Below are 24,510 nucleotides of genomic sequence, written 5' to 3' on the forward strand. Positions count from 1 at the left end.
AGCGCTGTCCGATCAACTTTGCGGCATTTGGCTGAATCTGGGCTGAAAGTATATCCCGGTACACTTCAGAATTCATCCGGCTACTCTTGTCTGCTGTTATGTCATCAATAAACACAAGTGACCCAGTGCCATTGAAAGCCATTCATGCCCATGCCATCACGTTGCCTCCACCATGTTTTACAGAGGATGTGGTGTGCCTTGGATCATGTGCCGTTCCCTTTCTTCTCCAAACTTTTTTCTTCCCATCATTCTGGTACAGGTTGATCTTTGTCTCATCTGTCCATAGAATACTTTTCCAGAACTGAGCTGGCTTCATGAGGTGTTTTTCAGCAAATTTAACTCTGGCCTGTCTATTTTTGGAATTGATGAATGGTTTGCATCTAGATGTGAACCCTTTGTATTTACTTTCATGGAGTCTTCTCTTTACTGTTGACTTAGAGACAGATACACCTACTTCACTGAGAGTGCTCTGGACTTCAGTTGATGTTGTGAACGGGTTCTTCTTCACCAAAGAAAGTATGCGGCGATCATCCACCACTGTTGTCATCTGTGGACGCCCAGGCCTTTTTGAGTTCCCAAGCTCACCAGTCAATTCCTTATTTCTCAGAATGTACCCGACTGTTGATTTTGCTACTCCAAGCATGTCTGCTATCTCTCTAATGGATTTTTTCTTTTTTTTCAGCCTCAGGGTGTTCTGCTTCACCTCAATTGAGAGTTCCTTAGACCGCATGTTGTCTGGTCACAGCAACAGCTTCCAAATGCAAAACCACACACCTGTAATCAACCCAGACCTTTTAACTACTTCATTGATTACAGGTTAATGAGGGAGACGCCTTCAGAGTTAATTGCAGCCCTTAGAGTCCCTTGTCCAATTACTTTTGGTCCCTTTAAAAAGAGGAGGCTATGCATTACAGAGCTATGATTCCTAAACCCTTTCTCCGATTTGGATGTGAAAACTCTCATATTGCAGCTGGGAGTGTGCACTTTCAGCCCATATTATATATAGAATTGTATTTCTGAACATGTTTTTGTAAACAGCTAAAATAACAAAACTTGTGTCACTGTCCAAATATTTCTGGACCTAACTGTATATGAATTTACTCCATTATAAGAAGAACCTGTTCGTTGAGCTGGATTTTCTCCTTCTTTGTTAGCTATTCATCCAGGCAGAGCCTATACCTGAGCTGTGAACGGAAGGGGTTTCCAATTACAACAATGGATTAGTTGGAGTTCACAATATAATATCTTATGTTCTGCAGTCAAACTATGATATATTCCAGTCATATTTTATCCTGTATATTATATTTCATGGCTATAGTCACAGTATATCGTGTACCAGTAGACATGAAAGTGTCAGTTCAAAGCACAATGGTCAGATAGTCACGTCAATAATGCGTGCCCTGCAAGCCTCCTCCTACTTGCCGTCATCTCTGCCTCCTCCTATGATTTATTACCCTTGCAAGATGTTATCTTTGTAGCAGGACATTGTACCTGGCAACAAGTGAAAGGAAGAGCAGAGTATACCGCCAGGTATGAGGCACTTCACAAGGCTCCAGGACAGCAGCCAGTGAGTATTGATATAACCCCTGAACCAGGGTCTCGCAAAGTAATTTGCTTAACTCTATATACCAGTCATGTATTCTCCTGTATACTGTATGTACTATGTTATTTACAGACATCAGATGGTATATACAGGATAATATGGGACTGATATAATATCTGATGTTTGTAGTCACAGTATATCATATACCAGTAATGTATTATCCTGTATACTGTATGTAATATACTATTTACAGACATCAGATGTATATTCAGGATGATATGTGATTGGCCTAATATCAGATGTCTATAGTAACAGTATATGATATACCAGTCATGTATTATCCTATATATTGTATGTGCTGTAATGTGTGCACATACATTAGATGTTATATAAAGTGAAATATGTCGCTGGAATAATATCGGATGTCTATCATAACAGTATATCACATACCAGTCATTTATTCTCCTATATGTTGGATGTGCTTTACTATGTGCATAGCCATGCTATGGTATATGCAGGATAATATGTGACTGGTATAATATCTGATGTCATAGTGTAATATACACTGTCACATACTGTATACTTCATATAACATTAGATGTCCGTAGTCACAACATACATGTCATATGACTGTTGCATATTCTCCATTACCCTGTATATACTATATTATACTATGTGTACAGACATCCGATGATTTATGCAGGATAATATGTTACCGATTTATCATATTCTTTTTGTTGTGGTGTACAATTGTATATTTGTGACTTGATTGAGCGAGTATGTTTGAAAAACACATACACGGAAAAAAATGTAAATAACTAGTAGCCCTAGGCTTATTTGTGACCGCCAGAGATGAGGGAGCATGCTCGGCACTGCTCACTACTCAATCAAACTTCAGGGTACTTGGGTACTCGCAGAGCTCGGTCGAGTATCGCGAGTGCTCAGATGTTTCTGCCATGAAATAATGACCACAACGCACAGGTTTGCTTCACTGCAGAATGTGTGCAGGTGGCGAGCCCCTTGGGGTCTGAGTTTACCCATCACCGGGCTGCGGTTCTTCTCCTGGGACACCGCGGTTGCCTTGCCCTGTATCGTGACCCTGGCGGTGTCAATAAAGATGAAGGGATGGGGATGATGGGGGTAGTTGTTTGTGATGCCTCCTGTGGTGTCCGGCTATAATGGAAGCTGCCGCTGTGGAGGGTCTCTCTCTATTGGGGCGGGTGGTAACACAGCTCGGGTGTTGCAGCTCTCCACAGGTAGAGCTAGGTCCCAGGAAGGATTTTTCTTTCCATTCTTTCCTTGCTACATACTATGCACTCGTTCACCTTTTGTATTAATAAAGACTTTTATATTTTATTATTATCTCTTGTGGTCCTTGTGCTTTGTGTAATCCCTATAGTTCACCATCTCCTACTGGTTTAGGGTCTTACACACTTTTAGGTTTTTTATTTTCAGATATTGTGTCTCAAAAGAAATGCTCTATTATGACAGGCGGTATGTGGGAGGAGAGTCAACTGGCCAATCATTTACTTCCATCATACTCGTTACTTGAGTTGAGCACTTTCAGAGCATCTGACCTGCTTGACTCAAGTAACGAGCACCCGAGCATTATAGTGTTTGCCCATCTCTAGTAACCACCTTTACTCTGGGAAAACACTTTTTATTAGGAATGTAGTAACACACAGCATAACATGCCGTACTGCACTTTTAAAAATGTTTTTCCTTAAAGATGAGCATACGTGAGCATAAGATGTGCTTCCACTACAATCTATGGCTCTACAGAGCAATACATTTCAATTTCTTTTTTGTGGTTTTCACATGTACGGAACTAGACTAGACTAGTGTCAGCCATTTCTCTCAGTAGTGCATTGAGTGAAGCAGATGAGACGCTAGTTGGTTCTGTATGTGACCACAACTATGCAAACTGCATACTCATAATCATGTGACCGCTCGAGCTGGGAATACACTGGAATCATGACAGTGTGCAAATCATTGGCAGTCTGCTAAAGCTCATTTGGGTTTGGTTCAGGTTCCATATCTATGTAGTAGGCTTTTTTCTTTTATTACTTCTATGTAGTTAGCTTTGTTCTAGTACCATATCTGTGTAGTGAGAGTCAGATCTTTGGAGAAGAATTTCTTTATAGAGTCTGATGTGTTGAGTCTCCTCTATGGTGAGTGTTATACAGTAGTCAATTACTAGATTTATAATTAGGTCCAGAAATAGTACAATATAAGTAAACAGCAGATAAATGCATCTAAAGCCTGCTTTACACCTTTCAATTCTGCATACGATATCGAATGCGATGTGACATGCCCCCATCGTATGTGCGACACGTTCAATTTGTTGACCGTGTCGCACAAACGATTATTTGCTGTCACACGTACTTCCCCTTCCATACGACTTCGATGTGGGCGGCGAACATCCACTTCCTGGAGTGGGAGGGACGTTCGGCTTCACCGCGACGTCATGCAGCAGCCGGCCAATAGAAGCGGAGGGGCGGAGATGAGCAGGACTTAAACATCCCGCCCACCTCCTTCCTTCCGCAGGAGCCGCGTGACGCAGGTAAGATCTGTTGATCGTTCCTGTGGTGTCACACACTGCGATGTGTGCTGCCTCGGGAACATTGAACAACCCGACGTTCAATTTTTAGCAAATGAACGACGTGTATGCGATGACCGGTTTTACGTTCAATCGCAATCGCACGTAGCTGGCACACGCAACTACGTCACTAACGATGCCGGATGTGCATCACTTACGACGTGACCCCGCCGACACATCATTAGTTATGTTGTAGCGTGTAAAGCCCGCTTAAAATAAGATGTTAAACTCCTGCTGTGAATTCTCCATATGTAATATACGATAGATGATCTGCCTAAATGTGATTGATGTCCAGCTAGTGAAAGTGCTCCAATATGCCTGTTATCCAGACTCCAAACAGCAAAGAAAGGAGAGTAAAACGTATTTGCCTGTTGACTGTCGATTTCCTAGTTTGTAGGTTATGTGGGCGTTTGTGATCTATGGATGATGGGTGTAAGAGAAAACTGCGCAGCATGACGTCACTTACTAAGGAATAATCCATAATCCAGGATACAATCTCCAAAGCGTTTCAAAGGAAGCATCTTTCTTCATCAGGGAGTTTAACTGCTATGGATCCAGTGGATTTATATAGGCAGACTTTGCTTCAGGTAATTATGGGATCAGTAGTACACCACATATTTACAACCATTTAGCTCAGGGGTCAGGAACCTTTTTGGCTAAGAGAGCCGTAAACGCCACATATTTTGAAATATAATTCCGCGAGAGCCGTACAATATGTTTTTAAAGGGCCATTGACAGATCAATCGCTCCAATGTTCACTTAGTACAGCAAGGAATGCTCCTCCCTGCTGTATAAAGCCACAACTGGACTGAAACAATGGTACTACACTCTGCTACAAACAGACACACACAACTCTGCTACAAACAGACAAACACACACAACTCTGCTACAAACAGACAAACACACACAACTCTGCTACAAACAGACAAACACACACAACTCTTCTACATACAGACAAACACACACAACTCTGCTACATACAGACAAACACACACAACTCTGCTACAAACAGACAAACACACACAACTCTACTACATACAGACAAACACACACAACTCTGCTACATACAGACAAACACACACACACAACTCTGCTACATACCGACAAACACACACAACTCTGCTACATACAAACACACACAACTCTGCTACATACAGACAAACACACACAACTCTGCTACATACAGACAAACACACACAACTCTGCTACATACAGACAAACACATACAACTCTGCTACATACAGACAAACACATACAACTCTGCTACATACAGACAAACACACACAACTCTGCTACATACAGACAAACACACACACAACTCTGCTACATACAGACAAACACATACAACTCTGCTACATACAGACAAACACACACAACTCTGCTACATGCAGACAAACACACACAACTCTGCTACATACAGACAAACACATACAACTCTGCTACATACAGACAAACACATACAACTCTGCTACATACAGACAAACACATACAACTCTGCTACATACAGACAAACACATACAACTCTGCTACATACAGACAAACACATACAACTCTGCTACATACAGACAAATACACACAACTCTGCTGCTCTGTGGGGCCTGCACCCGCGGCTCGGCGGGTACAGCACCCGTGGCATCGGCGGGGCCAGCACCTGCGGAATCGGCGGGGGGGGGATTGGCAGGGCATACATCTGGGGGGTTAGAAGCAGCTCACCGGGGCCCATAATGGGGAGGCGGGGAGGGCATTTACCCGATTAGGTCACGGTGGAGAGGGGGCCCACACAGCGCCGGACAGAAGCTCGCCTCCTTCATCTGTGGGACTGAGAAGGCGGTAGCTCCGCCCACAGATGAAATTCAAAACAGGATGTCTGCGCGCCTTAAAGTGACGGCGCCGCAGATTGCTGCCGAGGACTGCGGTCCCCGGAACTCGGCCGGGGGCAGCAGAACTATAAAGGCGAGTGGGCCCCGGCCAAGGGACAGGAGAACTGACGAGGCCGAGTGGGCCCCCCCGGCTCTCCAGGGCCCCGGCATTTGCCCATAGACAGGTAGGAGCCCTGTCTGCGAGCCAGATACGGCCATCAAAAGAGCCATATCTGGCTCGCGAGCCATAGGTTCCCGACCCCTGATTTAGCTAATGAATGCAAATAGCTTTATTTCACTATTTAATTCTCCTGGTTTTAAGGTATTCAGTTGAAATATTAATTTACTTTCTATTCTGGACATTAAGTGTAGATTAGGGTGACCGGATCTCATAGGGGGGGGGGAGGGAAATGTCGGAATCTTGTTCGTCTGGACCCCACAAAACAATTCCCCTTATCAGATATTGAGATAGCCAAAATTTGAGCTCGATCAAACGACGTTAACCCGTGCCACTCGTTGCTCAAAGTTTGAAAAAATCCAAATTTTTGGCCAAAAAGTTGACATATGGAGCCATAACTAGACTTGAGCGCGGTTCGTGGTTCTCCAGTTCGCGGTTCGAGTGATTTTGGGGGCTGTTCTAGATCGAACTAGAACTCAAGCTTTTTGCTAAAGCTCGATAGTTCTAGTTACATTCGAGAACGGTTCTAGCAGCAAAAATCCAAGCTAATTACTAGCTAGCTTTCCGCTGTAATAGTGTAAGTCACTCTGTTACTCACACTATTATGAAATTTCAGCGTGTAGTGTGCGGGAACAGCGCATTCAGATCACTGCTGCTGGGATAATGGCGATCGCCATTTTTTTTTTTTTTCCTTGTCTTCCTTCCCTAAGCGCGCGCGTGTAGTGGGGCGTGCCAGCATGTCAGCCAATCCCAGACACACACACAGCTAAGTGGACTTTTAGCCAGAGAAGCAACGGCATGTGTGATAGGATGTCCATGTCACATGTCCCTGCATTATAAAAACGGGTATCTGCCCGTCAGGACGCCATTATCTGCCTTCTGCGTCTGGATGTCAGTCACCGCTGGCATAGCTCCTGTCTCCGATACTGCTGTGTACGCTCTACACACAGCGCTATACAGAATAGGGATAGAAGTTTCTTTTAGCCCTTGTAAGGGCTAATAACAGCAGGCTCAGAGCCATAGGTGACAGTCAGGTCCGTGGAAACAGATTTTAACAGCTACAGAAGATAACAGCGTCTGTGTAGCTGAAGTCAGGGACTTCCTCGCTGCATTTCCCCATTAGGAGGGATATAAAGTGAGGCTTCCTTTCCTCTACACAGACCCACCAACCCTGCCACTGTACCCTCATGCCCTTTGCACACTCAAGCTCATTGTTACTAAGCCATTATACTAGCAAACACTGAGGAAACTTAGTGGCATCCTAAAAGTGTCTGTTGGACTTCCATTATTGTCCCACTGGTGAAAATATTTGCAGTACCACTGCATTGCACACTCAAACTCATTTTTTACTAAGCTATTATACTAGCAAACACTGAGGAAACTTAGGTTGAACTTCCATTAGTGTCCCACTAGTGCAAATCTATTTGCAGCACCTCTGCATTGCACACTCAAGCTCATTGTTACTAAGCCATTATACTACCAAACACTGAGGAAACTTAGTGGCATCCTAAAAGTGGCTGTTGGACTTCCATTATTGTCCCACTGGTGCAAATCTGTTTGCAGCACCTCTGCATTGCACACTCAAGCTCATTGTTACTAAGCCATTATACTAGCAAACACTGAGGAAACTTAGTGGCATCCTAAAAGTGGCTGTTGGACTTCCATTAGTGTACCACTAGTGCAAATCTATTTGCAGCACCTCTGCATTGCACACTCAAGCTCATTGTTACTAAGCCATTATACTAGCAAACACTGAGTAAACTTAGTGGCATCCTAAAAGTGGCTGTTGGACTTCCATTAGTGTCCCACTAGTGCAAATCTATTTGCAGAACCTCTGCATTGCACACTCAAGCTCATTGTTACTAAGCCATTATACTACCAAACACTGAGGATACTTAGTGGCATCCTAAAAGTGGCTGTTGGACTTCATTATTGTCCCACTGGTGCAAAGCTATTTGCAGCACCACTGCATTGCACACTCAAGTTCATTGTTACTAAGCTATTATACTAGCAAACACTGAGGAAACTTAGTGGCATCCTAAAAGTGGCAGTTGGACTTCCATTAGTGTCCCACTAGTGCAAATCTATTTGCAGCACCTCTACATTGCACACTCAAGCTCATTGTTACTAAGCCATTATACTAGCAAACACTGAGGATACTTAGTGGCATCCTAAAAGTGGCTGTTGGACTTCATTATTGTCCCACTGGTGCAAAGATATTTGCGGCACCTCTGCATTGCACACTGAAACTCATTGTTACTAAACCATTCTAATAGCAAACTATGCTGCCAGTTTAAGGGCTGTAGTTGCATTGTCAGGGATAGTTATTGTTGTTTATTCTGCTGTTAATAAAGATAGACCACCGCTGCAATCTACACCACCTCTCAATTTTTACTACCACATTTTAAGTGCACAATCTTGTCGCAATCAAAATGAGTGACAAAATGACAGATGCTGGTGGAAAGGGAAGAGGCGTGTTGGAAAAGGAAAAAAAGGATTTGTCCGTGGGGAAGGTGGCAAAGCTCCATTACCATCTGATGAAGATAGACCATCTTCCAGCAAAAGTAAGATGTCTACTACTTACAGTGGACAATCCGATGTGCTCCCTTTTTTACGGACACGAACAACTGGAACAAAGGTTGATGATGGCCAAAAAAAGAAAATGCTTGAATGGATCTCAAGTGGTCCAACAAGTGCCCTCTCCGCCACCTCAACTACCGCATCCAAAAAACACCAGTCCTCTGAGTTGTCATCCCAATCACACTTGCTTTCTTCCAGCTCTGAAGTCTCCATCCGCCCTGCACAGTATGGTGGAACTAAGATGGCTGAGTCTGCAGAGCTGTTCAGTCACACTATAGCCTGGGAATCAGAGGTGTGCTCCCGAGCTACAGTGAGTACAGACCAGGAAATGGTCTGCAGTGATGCCCAGAACCTTTGTGACTCTGATTCAGGCTGTGAGGACCAAGTTTCTGAGCATAATGTTGACCCTTATTCACAAACTGTAACACCTGTTGTTATAGACAATGAGGAACATACTGATGATGATGAGACGCAGATACCAGATTGGGATGACAACTTAAATATTCGTTCACGTCAGGAAGAGGCTCGGTCTGAGGGTGAGGGGAGTGCAAACACAACGCTTGATGAGAAAGTTCTAGATCCCACCTACTGTCAACTCACAGTCAGGCACTCGAGGAGGTCAACAGAGGCGGTGGAGGAGGATGCTACTGACGACGAAGTTACCTTGCGCCTTCCTGGACAGAGGAGTAGTACTGGTAGCACATCTACAACTGCATCCTCAGCCACCACTCTGCCTCTGAGCACTAGTCGGGGGGGCTCAGCAGGTCACATGCCCTCTAAGCCTTGCCTAGCCTGGTCCTTTTTTGACATAGCAAAAGATCGCCCAAATTATGTGATCTGTAAAATTTGTCGTGATTCTGTTAGTAGAGGGCAAAACCTCAGCAGTTTGACAACTTCTTCCATGAATCGTCACATGAATAAATATCATATGTCCCAGTGGGAAGCTCACCGTGCTGCAATGCAGCCTAGCGGAGCGAACCATCCACCGCCTGCCCCTTCTAGTTTATCCACGCGCTCTTCATCTTCTAGGACTGTGGGGACAGCTGTCACACCTGGTTTTCCACGCACAACTTCCACCACTGTAACCGCAACAGGCAGTTTGCTTGGTAGGTCATCAGTTGGTTTGGAAGGGGAAACAAGTGCGTGTGTACAGCTCTCTCAGACATCGATAGCACCAATGTTGGATGAAGGCAACATCATGTCTACGCCTGCACTTTCCTCACAAAATTGCACTTTTCCAGGGACACCCTACTCAACACCGTCTACACACAGCAGCCAGATCTCTGTCCCTCAGATGTGAACAAATGAAAGGCCATTTCCTGCGACCCATGACAAAGCTAAGAGGTTGACTTTATCCCTCTGTAAGCTCTTGGCTACCAAAATGCTGCCTTTCCGCCTGGTGGACACACAGGATTTTAGAGACCTTATGTCTGTCGCTGTGCCCCAGTACCAGATGCACAGTCGCCACTACTTCTCTAAGAAAGGTGTGCCTGCGTGCGCTACACCAGCATGTCGCACACAACATCACCGCTTCCTTGAGAAACTCTGTGTGTGAACGGGTGCATTTCACTACCAATACTTGGACCAGTAAGCATGGACAGGGACGTTACATGTCGCTGACTGGGCACTGGGTAACTATGGTGATAGATGGTGAAGGGTCTGCTGCACAAGTCTTGCCGTCCCCACGACTTGTGTGTCAATCCTCTGTCTGTCCAAGTTCCGCCACTGCTTCTGCCTCCTCCACCTCGTCTGGGTCCTCCACCTCCGCCCCAAGCCTGCCTGATCAGGCCACCAGCGTTCTAACTGCGCAGAAGGAATCACGCACCCCTCATTACTATGCTGGCAGCAGAGCGCAACGGCATCAGGCGGTCTTTAGCTTGAAATGTCTTGGAAACAAGAGTCACACAGCGGCTGAGTTGTGGGCAGCTCTGGAGACTCAGTTTGGTAAATGGTTGTCTCCACTCAACCTGCAGCCTGGTAAGGCCATGTGCGACAATGCTGCAAACCTGGGTGCGGCCCTTCGCCTGGGCATGGTGACACACGTGCCTTGTATGGCTCACGTGTTGAACCTTGTTGTCCAGCAATTTTTAACACACTATCCCGGCCTAGATGGCCTTCTGACCAGGGCACGAAAACTGTCTGCTCACTTCCGCCGTTCAACCACCGCTGCTCAGCGACTTGCATCGCTCCAGAAGTCTTTCGGCCTGCCGGTTCATCGCCTGAAATGCGATGTGCCGACACGCTGGAATTCGACTCTCCACATGTTACAGCGACTGTGGCAGCACCGTCAAGCCCTGGTGCAATACGTCATGACGTATAGCCTGGGCCAACGAGATGCAGAGGTGGGAAAGATCATCCTGATGGAGTGGTCTCAGATCAAGGACCTATGCACCCTTCTGCACAGTTTCGACATGGCGACGAATATGTTTAGCGCTGACTGTTACGAGGGAGACCCGGGGAAGCGTGCCAAGATGGGAAATGGACAGCTTCCGCCGGTCAAGGTCCACTGTGCGGTGTAAGGGACCGCTGCTATGGTCAGGAAAGAGTGAGCGGGTTGCTACTAGTGATCGTCTGGAATGTCACAGACGATCTATGTACACCAGTCCGCCCTAACCCGTGAGGGTTGTATGGCTCGGGGCTTATCGATCGGTGTACGTGTTGCACGGGGACGCACAGAGGTGCCTATGCACGTGTGCCAGCGGGAGTCACAAGATATGGCACGAGGGTAGCACAGAGGTGCCCACGCACGTGTGCTTTCAATAACCAGGTGAGTCCGGTGGAGACTCGAGGAGCTCACCTGGGACAGGGACACGGCCTGTCGAAGGAGATACTGCCGGAGCAGCAAGGCAGGAACACGGCCTGCAAACCAGGTGCTGCCTAAGCAGCAAGGGCCAAGCCCCCAAAAGACAATAATGCCTGAGCAGTGGCGTGGCAACATGCTGCCAGACATTCAAACATAGAAGGACGGTCGCGCACCGCCATGATGGCAGGGGGAGCTTTTAAGGAGGTGTAGCTCCACCCAAGGGCGGGCGCGAGACGGGCGTGACCCAATCAGGGTTCGTGACGTCCTGGCCCAGCCAGTCAGGATTCAGCACATCACCAGCCTCGTCATGGGGCCGTGTGATATCAGTGAGCGAATCAGAAGACGTCACGTGGAGCACATGCTCATCCTCCTGCCTCTGTGTCATAAAGGCGGGATCCTCAGTTTCACAATGTGCAGAGACATGGGAAGTCTTGCTGCTTCCCTGAGCATCTATTCTTTGCACACTGCGCAACCTCCCAGAGCCTCCGTGATGCTGAGCAGGAGAGCTTGTGGCAGGCAAGGGATGGGAGACCGCTCCATTCCTTGCAAGGGGAGAACCACTAGGTGTCACCCTTCTGCTGTGTCTCTGAGGAGGCAACTCCTGCAGACTGCGCAGTCTCCCAGACCTTTGGCGCTGCTGAGCAGGAGGGCTCGTGGCAGACAAGGAATGGGGGACCACCTCATTCCTTGCAACAAGAGAGGCACGATGTGTAACAGCTGACAATGCCATTATCAGCATGACAATTCCAGTCATTTATATGCTGGAGCACACGCTAAACATTATTCGGAGTCAGGGGGTGGGACAACAGGAAGGGGAGGAACTACAGGAGGATTCATATGTGCAAGAGAGAACAACATCACCAGGTCCAGACGTTCATCATCACCAACGCGGCAGGCATGGGTCCATGGGGGACAGGGATCAGCAAGGGCGCATGGTAGCAGGCAAAATGTTGAGGAAGGTGCAGGAGAACATGAAGAAATGGAGGTCGAACTGTCCATGGACATGGCAGACTCAGCGGATGAGGGAGACCTTGGTCAAATTTCTGTTGAAAGAGGTTGGGGGGAGATGTCAGAGGAAGAACGAACAGTTAGCACCTCTATGCCACAAACACAGCGTGGACTTGGTCCGCATGGCTGCGCAAGACACATGAGCGCCTTCTTGCTGCACTACCTCCAACATGACCCTCGTATTGTCAAAATTAGAAGTGATGATGACTACTGGCTTGCCACACTATTAGATCCCCGGTACAAGTCCAAATTTTGTGACCTAATTCCAGCCATAGAAAGGGACGCACGTATGCAGGAGTATCAGCAAAAGCTGTTACTCGATCATAGCTCGGCTTTTCCACCAAACAACCGTGGTGCAGGGAGTGAATCTCCCAGTTGTAACTTGACAAACATGGGACGGTCTCGTCATCTTCAACAGTCTACTCATACCAGCAGCACCGTATCTGGTGCTGGTAACAGCAATTTTATTGAATCTTTTCATAATTTTTTTAGACCATCCTTTGCAAGGCCACCAGAGACAACAAGTCTGACACATAGTCAACAGATGGAGAGGATGATACAGGAGTATCTCCAAATGAACATCGATGCCATGACTTTGCAAATGGAGCCTTGCTCATTTTGGGCTTCAAATGTTAAAAAATGGCCAGAGCTCTCCACTTACGCCTTGGAGATTTTCTCGTGTCCAGCTGCCAGCGTTGTCTCTGAACGTGTCTTCAGTGCTGCTGGGTGTGTGCTGACAGATAAGCGCACGCGTCTGTCCAGTGACAATGTGGACAGACTAACATTCATCAAAATAAACAAGTCATGGATCCACAAGGAATTTACTACCCCTGTGTCATCCTGGGGAGAGTAAATGCTTTTGGATTTTGAATGTGCTTGATGCAAATCTACCTGTGAAGTGTACAACTGGGGCACAAGTGCTGCCACTGAAGGGGTGGATGTGTGTGTGGCCCAATTTTTGGAAAAAAGGGAGTCTCCGCTTGGAGTAACCCTTGCTTACATTGTTTTTAAAAAGGAGCCAAGATGAACAGAGCTGGGATCAGGAAAGACTTAGCTACCTACCCCGGTGTCATCCTGGGGATAGTTAAGTATGGCGTATTTTTTAATGTGCTTGATGCAAATCTAGCTGTGAAGTGTACAACTGGGGCACAAGTGCTGCCACTGAAGGGGTGGGTGTCTGTGTGGCCCAATTTTTGGAAAAAAGGGAGACTCAGCTTGGAGTAACCCTTGCTTGCTGTGTTTTTTAAAAGGAGCCAAGATGAACAATTCATGGTTCAGCAAAGACTTTGCTACCTACCCCGGTGTCATCCTGGGGACGGTTAAGTATGGCGTATTTTTAAATGTGCTTGATGCAAATCTACCTGTGAAGTGTACAACCGGGGCACAAGTGCTGCCACTGAAGGGGTGTCTGTGTGGCCCAATTTTTGAAAAAAAGGGAGACTCCGCTTGGATTAACCCTTGCTTGCTGAGTTTCTAAAAATGATCCAAGATGAACAGATCTGGGATCAGCAAAGACTTTGCTACCTACCCCGGTGTCATTCCTGGGGACGGTTAAGGCTGGCATATTTTTAATTGTGCTTGATTCAAATCTACCTGTAAAGTGTACAACTGGGGCACAAGTGCTGCCACTGAAGGGTTGGGTGTCTATGTGGCCCAATTTTTGGAAAAAGGGAGACTCCGCTTGGAGTAACCCTTGCTTGCTGTGTTTTTTAAAAAGAGCCAAGATGAACAATTCATGGTTCAGCAAAGACTTTGCTACCTACCCCGGTGTCATTCCTGGGGACTGTTAAGGCTGGCGTATTTTTGAATGTGCTTGATGCAAATCTACCTGTCCAGTTTGCAACTGGGGCACAAGTGCTGCTACTGAAGTGGTGTCTGTGGGGCCCAATTTTTGGAAAAAAGGGAGACTCTGCTTGGAGTCCCCTTGCGGTGTTATACATGATTTTAGAAGGGCATGCCATGCCTATATCTGTTTCTCGTCCTCTTTTTCCTCGTAACGCTGTTTTGTTTTCGCATGAGAATTTGTTCTTGTCACTTTCATATGTGTTTGTGTTGTGTTGTGAGTTGTTTGTCACCTTTTGGACACCTTTGAGGGTGTTTTCTAGGTGTTTTTATGTGTTTGTGATTGCCTCCCATTGTTTCCTATGCGGTTCGAGTGGTTCGCCGAACCGATCTCGAACGAGACCTCCGTTCGGCGAACCGAACTCGAGCTGAACCACGGCCGGTTCGCTCATCTCTAGCCATAACTCCAGAACGGTAAATAATAAAAACACGCTTAATATCTCAAAAGAAAGCTAATGTTGTTCTTCAAAATTTATATCTTACACACAGGGTGCATGTAATTTCTATTTTAGGGATGGTGATTTTACTTCAGCGTACAACCGACCTTTTATTTTTTCAGTTTAGTTTCAGATAGACAAAGGAAAATACGACACAGGTGTCAGTGACAATCTAATACAAAAGCAGCTAACTCCAGAAGTAATTGCAAATGTTACTGCTGAATTCGAGACCAAATTAACTGAGAGCCACCCCAGAGATGACTACAAGGAGCTGTTGCAGTTGGTTCTCGTATTTGTAGGATCACTAGACGGAAATGTTGTGGGTTTTAGAACTCCAGGAGCCATTCATCACGCTAGGTGGATGGCAAAGGCTATTTACTGCTTAAAAATGTTCATTTTTCGTCATCAATTTAAGATGTCTAAAGAAGAAGAAAGTTCTGTGCGTGCCATTTCTGTTTTCCTAGTTAAAATTTATTGTAAAGCTTGGTTCAAGCTCCAAAAGCTCATCTTGCGCCAAAGCAAGATTTAGGTATTTTGCATAGTCTGTTAGACTATAAAGAATGTGACAACGACATTGCAGAAATAGCCCTGACCAAATTTTCGAACCATTTGTGGTATTTGAATGCAGAGTTGGTGGGATTATCGTTTTTTGATCCCACCATTACAGACGATGAAAAGTTGTTAATGGCTAATAAATTGCTCAGTAGTACAGATGAACCATCAGAGCACGCTAAGGTTGTAAATCCAATAGTTAAGAAAGAAAAATTAAAAGAGGTAGTTGATGGATGATTGGTAAATATACTTACCAAAGAAACATTTACATTCTTTGACCGATTTAATATAAAAACAGATTTCCTAAGACAAAATCCAAACACCTGGCCTCAAAATAATGAAAGAAAAGAAGAATTTTCCAGCAACTCCGGGAGGATAATGAAATAAAATCGATTTCTTTATTTAATGTTTAAAATCTTCCATCAATACAAAGGCAAAGATGTGTGGAGGTAATGAGACAGAGGAGCAATTCCTACGCGTTTCAACCTGTAAAGGTGTTAATCATGGAATGCGCAGAGAAAGTCTCCAACATGGTATTTAAAGTCTGTGCACATCAAAACAGGTTGAATTAATTGGATGAAACACACACCCAGTACACTTGGTGTAGGTAGCACAGACATGAATACAAAATACAGAGACAACTGCACTTAAAATTTGCAGAGAAACAGAAAATTGGAAAATACAGTGCAAATAAATACAGTGAAAAAATAAAAAATGAGAATGTACAATGAATACTGGTAAAAACAAATATGACCAAAGAAGCCAAATTTGAAAAAACTTATTATTAGGACAAATTTTCAAGTAAAATGCTTGAAATGGATTCTTTACTGTACGAGCAGTGAGACTATGGAACTCTCTGCCACATGATGTTGTAATGAGTGATTCACTACTAACATTTAAGCAGAGCCTGGACGCCTTTCTTGAAAAATGTAATATTACCAGTTATGTATATTAGATTTTATGACAGGGTATTGATCCAGGGAACTAGTCTGATTGCCGGATGTGGAGTCAGGAAGGAAATTTTTTCCCCATTGGAACTTGTTTGGCACATTGGGGTTTTTTTGCCTTCCTCTGGATCAACATGTTAGGCTACAGGTTGAACTAGATGGACTTAGAGTCTCCCTTCAACCTTAAAAACTATGATACTATGAAACTATGCATACTGATGAGAGTTTGCAATAACGGTACTATTGTAGACAAAAATTAGTTTAATAAATGTCAAGTAAAGAGTGAACTCTCTCCATATCTCTATAATGCAAAGTTGTATGTTGGATGTAGCTTGGAAGTGTGAAAAAAAAAAAAGGGGGGGAGGGGAAAGGAAATAGCTCTCAAAACCAACTTCCAATAACATATCAATGTGTATAGCAATGTTGTTGCTTGCATAGAAATATGAAAAACAAATAATCAGAAATTGACCACATCATGGAGTGAACACGATAAGATAGATCATTAGGTGTATTGCATGACAAGATCTCTCCTCATGTTCATACCATGCGGAATTCTAGTGCCCAGTTTGAATATCCAGAAAGACTCTCTATTGAGAATCTTTCTTTTGAGATCCCCTCCTCTAATAGGTCTGTATACTTTTTCTATACCGGTGAATACAAGGGAATCCAGACACCTATTGTGAACAGTAGTAAAGTGTCTGGAAACAGCAGATACATTCACCACGGTTGTATTGAGTGTATCCGACATATGTCTACGTATTCTTTGTTTGAGGGACAACTTGTGCAACCCACATATTGTATATGGCAAGCAGTACATTCTATTAAATATATCACATTGGGGGTATTACAGTTTATAAAACTATTGATGTTATAAGAAAGACCCGTATAAGTGGACGTGAATGATTTACAATTTTTTGCATGTTTACACGAAATGCAGAAGTTGTGCCCGCAACCAAAAAAACCCGTACAAGACAACCAATTTTTGGAAGTAACATTGTCTTTTTTGCTAACAACCAAACTGGGAGATAATATATTAGCAAGATTGGGAGCTCTTTTGGCCACAAAATTAATTTTATTTTTATTGAGAATATGATTCAGTGAATCATCACTTTGCAAAATGGGCAAATGTTTTTGTACTATTTTTACTATATCATGAAATTGTGGAGAGAAATTCGTTGTGAAAGTCACCTTATTATTAAATTTGGCTTTATTTTTATTTTTATTATTATTCCTGAAAAGATCAGATCTATCAATCTTATTCACTACAGTTTGTGCCCGATCTAGGCACCATATTGGATAGCCTCTATGTTTTAGCTTTGCCAAAACTTTATTAGATTCCGCTTGGAGGAGATCAGGACGGGAGCAGTTACGCTTCAGTCTGATCAACTCACCAAGCGGAATGTTTTTAATAATGTGCGGGGAATGGCACGAAGTGGCTGATAAGATAGAATTGGAATCCGTCTCCTTATGATAGGGAAGAATCTCCACTGTGCTGCCATTGCCGATCAAAGTAACATCCAAATAATTTGTGCTAATAGAATGTGTCTGAAAAGTAAATTTAAGATTGAAAGAATTTTGATTGAGATGATTGATGAAGGAATGTGCTGTAGCAACATCCCCCTTCCATATAAACAATAAGTCGTCGATGTAACGTGTGTAAAAAACTATATGATCTGAAAAATTATTATCATCATTGAAGATGTAAAATTCCTCAAAAATGGCAACAACGATGTTAGCAAGGGAGGGAGAGAATTTCCCTCCCATGCTAACGCCGCATTTCTGTAGAAAAAACTCCCCATCAAAAGAAAAATAATTGTGGGTTAGTAAAAAATTAATAGCAGTGATGATGAAATTCTGTATATAAATGGGGTATGAGCTGTGTTTCCTGAGAAATAGTTGCAAGTAATCAGTAGCTACATGATGTGGAATGGAAGGATAAAGGCTGACGATATCACAAGTCAACCACATATAGTTGCTATGCCAGGATATAGAATTCAGATTATTAATCAAAGATTTAGTATCCCTCAGGAAACCTGGCAAATCTCTAACCAAAGGTTGTAAGAAATGGTCTAACCAGGCACCAAGTTTTTCACCAAGGGAACCAATGCCGAATATAATAGGCCTAAATGGGGGTGGAAAAATGCCTTTATGCAGTTTGGGGAGGGCATGATATACAGGAATGATGGGATAATCCACCTTAAGATAGTCATACATTTTTTGTGAAAAAATGCCCCCCTCAAAACCTGCTTAAAGCATTTTATCAATTTTTGTCTTATAGAAATTGGTTGGATCCCCCTGTAGATGTAAATAGGTATTGTCATCAGATAAAATAGCAACAACAACCCCCCCCCCTTTTCAGCTTCCCTAATGATCAATCCAGTGTTGGACTGTAAATCTTGTAAAGCCAAAGCTTATTGAGGGTTAAGACTGTTATTTTTAATACTTGTGATTCTATCTAAGGCAACCAAATCCTCCTCAATGTGTTCCTGAAAAATGCCCAATATAGATGGCCTGGACTGGATGGGATAAACAGGGGGTTAGTAGTCATGAACCTGTCTGGGAAAAATTCATAGCTTCTAGATTCAGATTCTAGTTGCCGTAGATCAGAAAGTTTTTTCAACTCACGAAACTCAGGAATCACATTAGAATCAAACGTATCAAGATCTGGGGAAAGACTAGAATTCTCTTGTGGACCTTCACTATTGCTGAAGTGGCACTTCAGAGTTAAGTTTCTGGCCAATTTATTTATGTCCAGCAGCGTGTTAAAAAGATTAAATTTGTTCGTGGGACAAAAACTAAGTCCTTTAGATAAAACTGATAAGTGATGCTGTGAAAGAATTTGAGCTGAAAGATTCCAGACTGGACAAGTTAGTATCTCCGCTTCCTGCGGTCCGGATACCTGGTATTTCCGATGTTTCCGCCCTCCTCTCCTAGTGCGTTTTTTGAAGTATGATTTTTCTTTTTCTTGTGTTTTTTGTTAAGTGGGGCAGGTGTTATAGCTTCTTCAGATGAGGAGTCAGAGGAATCATCCACCGAGTAACTTGTGGTGGCTGAGGAAACGCTGGTATCGCCAAAACTGACTTTTCTATTATAGTTTTTCTGAAAAAAATGTCTGTTTTTATTCTGTGATCTTAAAATAGAATTTTGATGCTGTGAATTCCTCCAGGTGTAAACCTTATCATTCTGGTAGTCCATGATGTCTCTGTCAAAGTTGCGCTTTTTCCTTTCTGCGATTTTGTCATCTAGGATGTTCAGATTATCACTGAGTGTAGTGAATTCCGAAAAATCTTTGAATTTGTCCAAAGTAATTTCAGTCTCTACGATGCAGTTTTTAACTGTTTCTAACTCTTGTTCCTCATGTTTAATAATAAGCTCCATTAACTGAATAGAGCATTTGGAGAGGATGGTATTCCAATCTGATAAAACATTTTCAGAAAATGTGGAAAACGACGGAGATTTAGTGATCCTCAAACCGCGAGGTATCATGTTTTTGTCTACATATGAACGTAGTGAGGTGGAATTCCACCACAATCTTGCTTCTTTGGATTTATTTTTTTCCAATGATCTGTATAGCTGTAGTAGCTCCTCATTGTCTTTAACAGTAGCCTCTGTAGAAGTAACCCCATTGCAAAAATTGAAGATGGAATTAAATTTAGTCCTCCTGTGCAGAGGTAGATCCATATGGAGTGGAATATAAACAGGTTTAATAGACCATATAATTGAAGAAAGGTTAAAGGGGGAGCATGAAAAAAGTCAATAGCAATGTCAAAAAAAGGAGAAATTCAGCTCACCCCTCTTCACTCCTGATCTTACCTCCGGTGCACGGAAACACCCTGACCCGGGTGGAAATCACATGAAAGAAAAGAAGAATTTTCCAGCAACTCCGGGAGGATAATGAAATAAAATCGATTTCTTTATTTAATGTTTAAAATCTTCCATCAATACAAAGGCAAAGATGTGTGGAGGCAATGAGACAGAGGAGCAAAATCCAAACACCTGGCCTCAAAATAATGACTTCCAGGAAGGATTGAAAATTGTCAAAACATTAAAAGTAGTTAATGATATGGCTGAGCGTGGTGTTAAATTAATAACCGACTTTAACGACCTTCTGACAAAAGATGAAGAACAAAAGCAATATGTCCTGCAAGTTATAAGCAAATGCCGAGCATTATATTCTGACGTTTCAAAAACTACTTTAACAAAAGCTCTAGAATAGATTAGATAACTATGTAAAATTATCAACTCATGTAGGTACTACGTCTGTATCTTCTCTGTGTCTGTTTTGTATGTATTATATACCTCATTTTTATATTTTAAAATAAAAAATGTCATTTAACTTATCAGTATTACTTGTTTTTTTGTTATATTTCTACTTTAAACTCAAAAATATACCAAAAAAAAACAAAATTTATCACTTAACAAAATATACGAAGTATGCTCCTAGTGGTACCAGGTCACGTTCTTGGGGCTAAAAGCTGTTGTAACTCAGTTTGACTTAAAATAACAACAATTATGTATAAAATATAAATTTTGAAGAACAACATTAGCTTTCTTTTGAGATATTAAGCGTGTTTTTATTATTTACCATTCTGGAGTTATGACTCCATATGTCAGCTTTTTGGCCAAAAATTTTGATTTTTTTCAAACTTTGAGCGACGAGCAGCACGGGTTAACGTCGTTTGATCGAGCTCAAATTTTGGCTATCTCAATATCTGGGAAAGGGGAATCGTTTTGTGGGGTCCAGACGGACAAAATTCCGACATCGATTTTTTGCGGTCACCCTAGTGTAGATAAATACCAACTCTCCAGTCAGTGGCGTAACTAGAGTTTGATGGACCCCGGTGCAAAGTTTGGACCTGTGCCCCTCCCCCAACCGTACACAGACACTCTGGATATGGAATAATGATGCCGACACTCGGGGTAAGAAATAATGATGCCGACACTTGGGGTATGGGATACTTACACTGACACTCGGGGTACGGGATAGTGTCGCTGACACTTGGCTGTTTCCCTCAGCAACCATGTTTGCCATGATCTGAAATCTCTCTTTCTATCAGCACCCAGCTTTCCTATGTTCTGATATCCATATTGTCCTCAGCATGCACCTTCCCCATGCTCTGCAATACGCCTTTCCCTCTACCCAGCTTTCCCATTATATCAGAGCATGGGAAAGCTGGGTGCTGAGGAAAGAATGTATAGCAGAGTGTCGCGGACGGGTGCCGCCTAAGCTGCGGCAAAGGGGCTGCTTGAGGCCACTCGGATCCGGGATCGTGTCTGGGGCTTGAGTGATGACCGGAACCGTGACTCGTGCAACCGCCGGTCCTCGCAACAGTGAAAAGGGCGTATTTACAGGGGAGTTAGTTTTTGTCTGTGACGCCACTCGTGGGTTGCGGTGATGGGATGGTGGCACCGCCGCTGCCTCTTGGGGCCAGTGTCCGCGACCAATGGTGTTGGGCAGCAAGGTGGTATCCCCTCCAGGGGGAGGGGAGGTGTAGTCCCGGGGCCCAGGTGTAGGTAGAGAGCAGTGCTATGACGCCGTCGGCAGGTTGGACCGGGTGACACCGGTGTACTCACAATTAGGAATAATCCACACAGAGTCTGTACTGTAAACCAAGGCCGGATGCCGGTTGCCATTGGAGAGGTGTGCTGGTCCCGCACACGGGTTAGCAAGGTAGGGACCCTTCCTCCTGCACTTGTGTCTTTCTGTGTGTTGATTAAACCCGCTTGGAATGGGAGAAATCCGCTCCCCTGCAGCTTTGTATGCAGAGGGAGCCGTTGCCCGCAAACTCTGACCCGTGGGATTTTAATGGGTTCTTGGCGGACACCCTATCCCCCTGCGTTGGGCTGCTGGTTTTCTCTCTCTGGGCTTCTCTCTTCGGAAACAAGGCCTGGTACCTTGTCCCACTGATCAATTAACAAGGGGCCTGAAGCTTGCCTCGTCCTAGGGTCCAGGTACCCCACCTGGGCACGACCTCCGGACCAGATTCCCGTTGTCGGTATCGGCGGGCTACAACCCTGCCCCGGTCCACTTCAGGTCTCCCGCGACCGGATCTCCGTCGCCTGTGGCCCTACACTGCCATCTACCACCTAGTAGGTTTTCCCGTGGTCCAATGGCTCCAACTCTGACCACACTGACCTTCAGCCCCACTGTCAGACTTCTCACTGTTTGTCTGATGTTTTCCTCTGTCTAGACTTTACTAACTGTTCCCCGCGCCTGTCACCTCAAGACCCCTAAGTGGGCGTTCCCTTCTGCCTGGTCCCGCCCACTGGTGTGTCCTGGCTGTCATGGGGGGGGCGACTAGGCTTTGTGGCTGGTGTTCCTGTGTGTGGGATGTGGTGTTAATTCCCAAGGAGGAGGCAATTCCTGTACCTGTGGTGGGGGTACAGTCATGTGTGACTATCTGGTTTTCCCAGGGCGTCACAAGAGCATGGGAAAATTGAGTGCTGAAGGATAGAGCCTATCCCATGCTTTTTTACGTGCAGATTTTCTGCAAATAAAAAGCAACATGGGCACATGGCCTAAAGGTATAGTCTGCAATGGATATAATAGCCATGAAAAACTACTCATTTTGAATAGATGTACGCTACCAAATAGGAATAGTGTTAATGTATCGCCCCAGCGCCAGCAGCCGGGCTGTTGCTCGAAACCGAATCTGCGGTGGCTCGAGGGGTCTCCGGACCCGGGAGGGGAGGGGCCGCTCGGACACTCGAAATAAAAGGGATTTAAAAGGCATTATGTTAGAGTTCGTGACGCCACCCACGGTGTGTAGTAAGGTGTAATACCACCGCTGCTGTGGAGATCGCCCGGTGGCGATGGTATGGCAGCTAGGTGTTTAACCCCTCCGTGGGTAGGGGAAAAGTGCCCCGGGGCTTGGTGATGGTGAGACGGGAGCCCCGTTGGGGAGGAAAGGGTCACTGCGTACTCACTCAGTCCAATAATGCTGACACCGACAACTTGTAAACCGGAATTCTTAGCACCGCTGTAGCAGGAAGGAGCAGGCTGGGATCCTGTGCCCGATGGTGTTGCTTGTTAGCCTGTGACCTTTTCCTTGGCACTTTCTTTAGTGTAAAACTAGTCGGGTCCCGCTCACCCGTATGGCTAATGGAGTGAGCTTGCTCTCAGGGTTCACGCTTGGGATTTTCTGGACTGTGTATTGGGAAAGTCCTATCCCCCTCGATGCACTAGAACCCCTATTTTGGAGTGGGTGAAGAACGAATCATGAAGTCTTCGCACTCGTCGAGTAAATTACCAGGACACTTGAAACTACTTCCCGGCACAGGGTTCACGTACCCCACCGTGCCCTGGCCCCTGCCCGGAGATGGCTCAAGGCCGCCGGCTGCCCTGCTCGCCAGTTCCGTGTCCCTTGACACGATCCCCTGTGACCGGGGTTCCAGCTCCTACCAGGCCCAGACCACCTAGTAACTGAGGAGCCCAGCTCCTAATCTCCTCCAACTAACTTGTGACCTCTCCTCTCGAGAGTCACAACTCGACTGACTTACTCCTGACACTCTTGACCCTCCCTTACCAACCCCCCAAGTGGGCGGCCCTATTCCCTTCAAGCTACCCATTGGTGTGTCTGGTGTTTGTGATGCAGTGTTTCTAGGATTTTTGATTGGCTTGTTCTTAGCAACACCAAAGGCCAGGGACCCGTAACCAAGGAGGAGATGGACACCATGCAGAAGGGCAGATTGTACAATGTCCTGTGACGTCCTGATAGGCCAGGGCGTCACATTAACTTATTCCATCTGTCTATCTCTTCTGTCCACCAAATGATTATAGATGAGGTTGTATAAAGACATGGCCTCTCTCCCAATTTTAACTCCTAGATGTCAGGTAATGCGTTGCTACTTACACCTTGATCTCACTCCCACCCCACCGCTTGTATGACTTAGGAAAAGCAGTTGACTCTTTTCTATATTTAATGTATAACCAGAAAAAATCCAAAATATTTCAACGTTTCTAGTACTTTTTGAAGTTGTTTCTCTGGATCAGAGATAAATAATGGCATGTCATCTTTGAGTCATGTTAGGGGTGCTTCACACACAGCGAGCTCGCTGCCGAGATCGCTGCTGAGTCACGCTTTTTGTGACGCAGCAGTGACCTCATTAGCGATCTCGCTGTGTGTGACACTGAGCAGCGATCTGGCCCCTGCTGCGAGATC

At 44.7% G+C, this 24,510-nt stretch overlaps 1 long non-coding RNA gene across 2 annotated transcripts in view; it reads left to right on the forward strand.

The window, feature by feature from the left end:
* Positions 1-1,480: 1,480 nt before the first annotated feature.
* LOC142258667 (uncharacterized) overlaps positions 1,481-24,510 on the forward strand; it is a 108,021-nt gene continuing 84,991 nt past the window's right edge. For both annotated transcript variants that reach the window (XR_012727836.1, XR_012727837.1), the window contains exon 1: positions 1,481-1,567. This is a non-coding gene — a long non-coding RNA (uncharacterized LOC142258667). The remainder of the gene's footprint in view (positions 1,568-24,510) is intronic.

Source organism: Anomaloglossus baeobatrachus (assembly GCF_048569485.1).
Source record: "Anomaloglossus baeobatrachus isolate aAnoBae1 chromosome 1 unlocalized genomic scaffold, aAnoBae1.hap1 SUPER_1_unloc_1, whole genome shotgun sequence".
In the NCBI taxonomy this organism is placed as follows: domain Eukaryota; kingdom Metazoa; phylum Chordata; class Amphibia; order Anura; family Aromobatidae; genus Anomaloglossus; species Anomaloglossus baeobatrachus.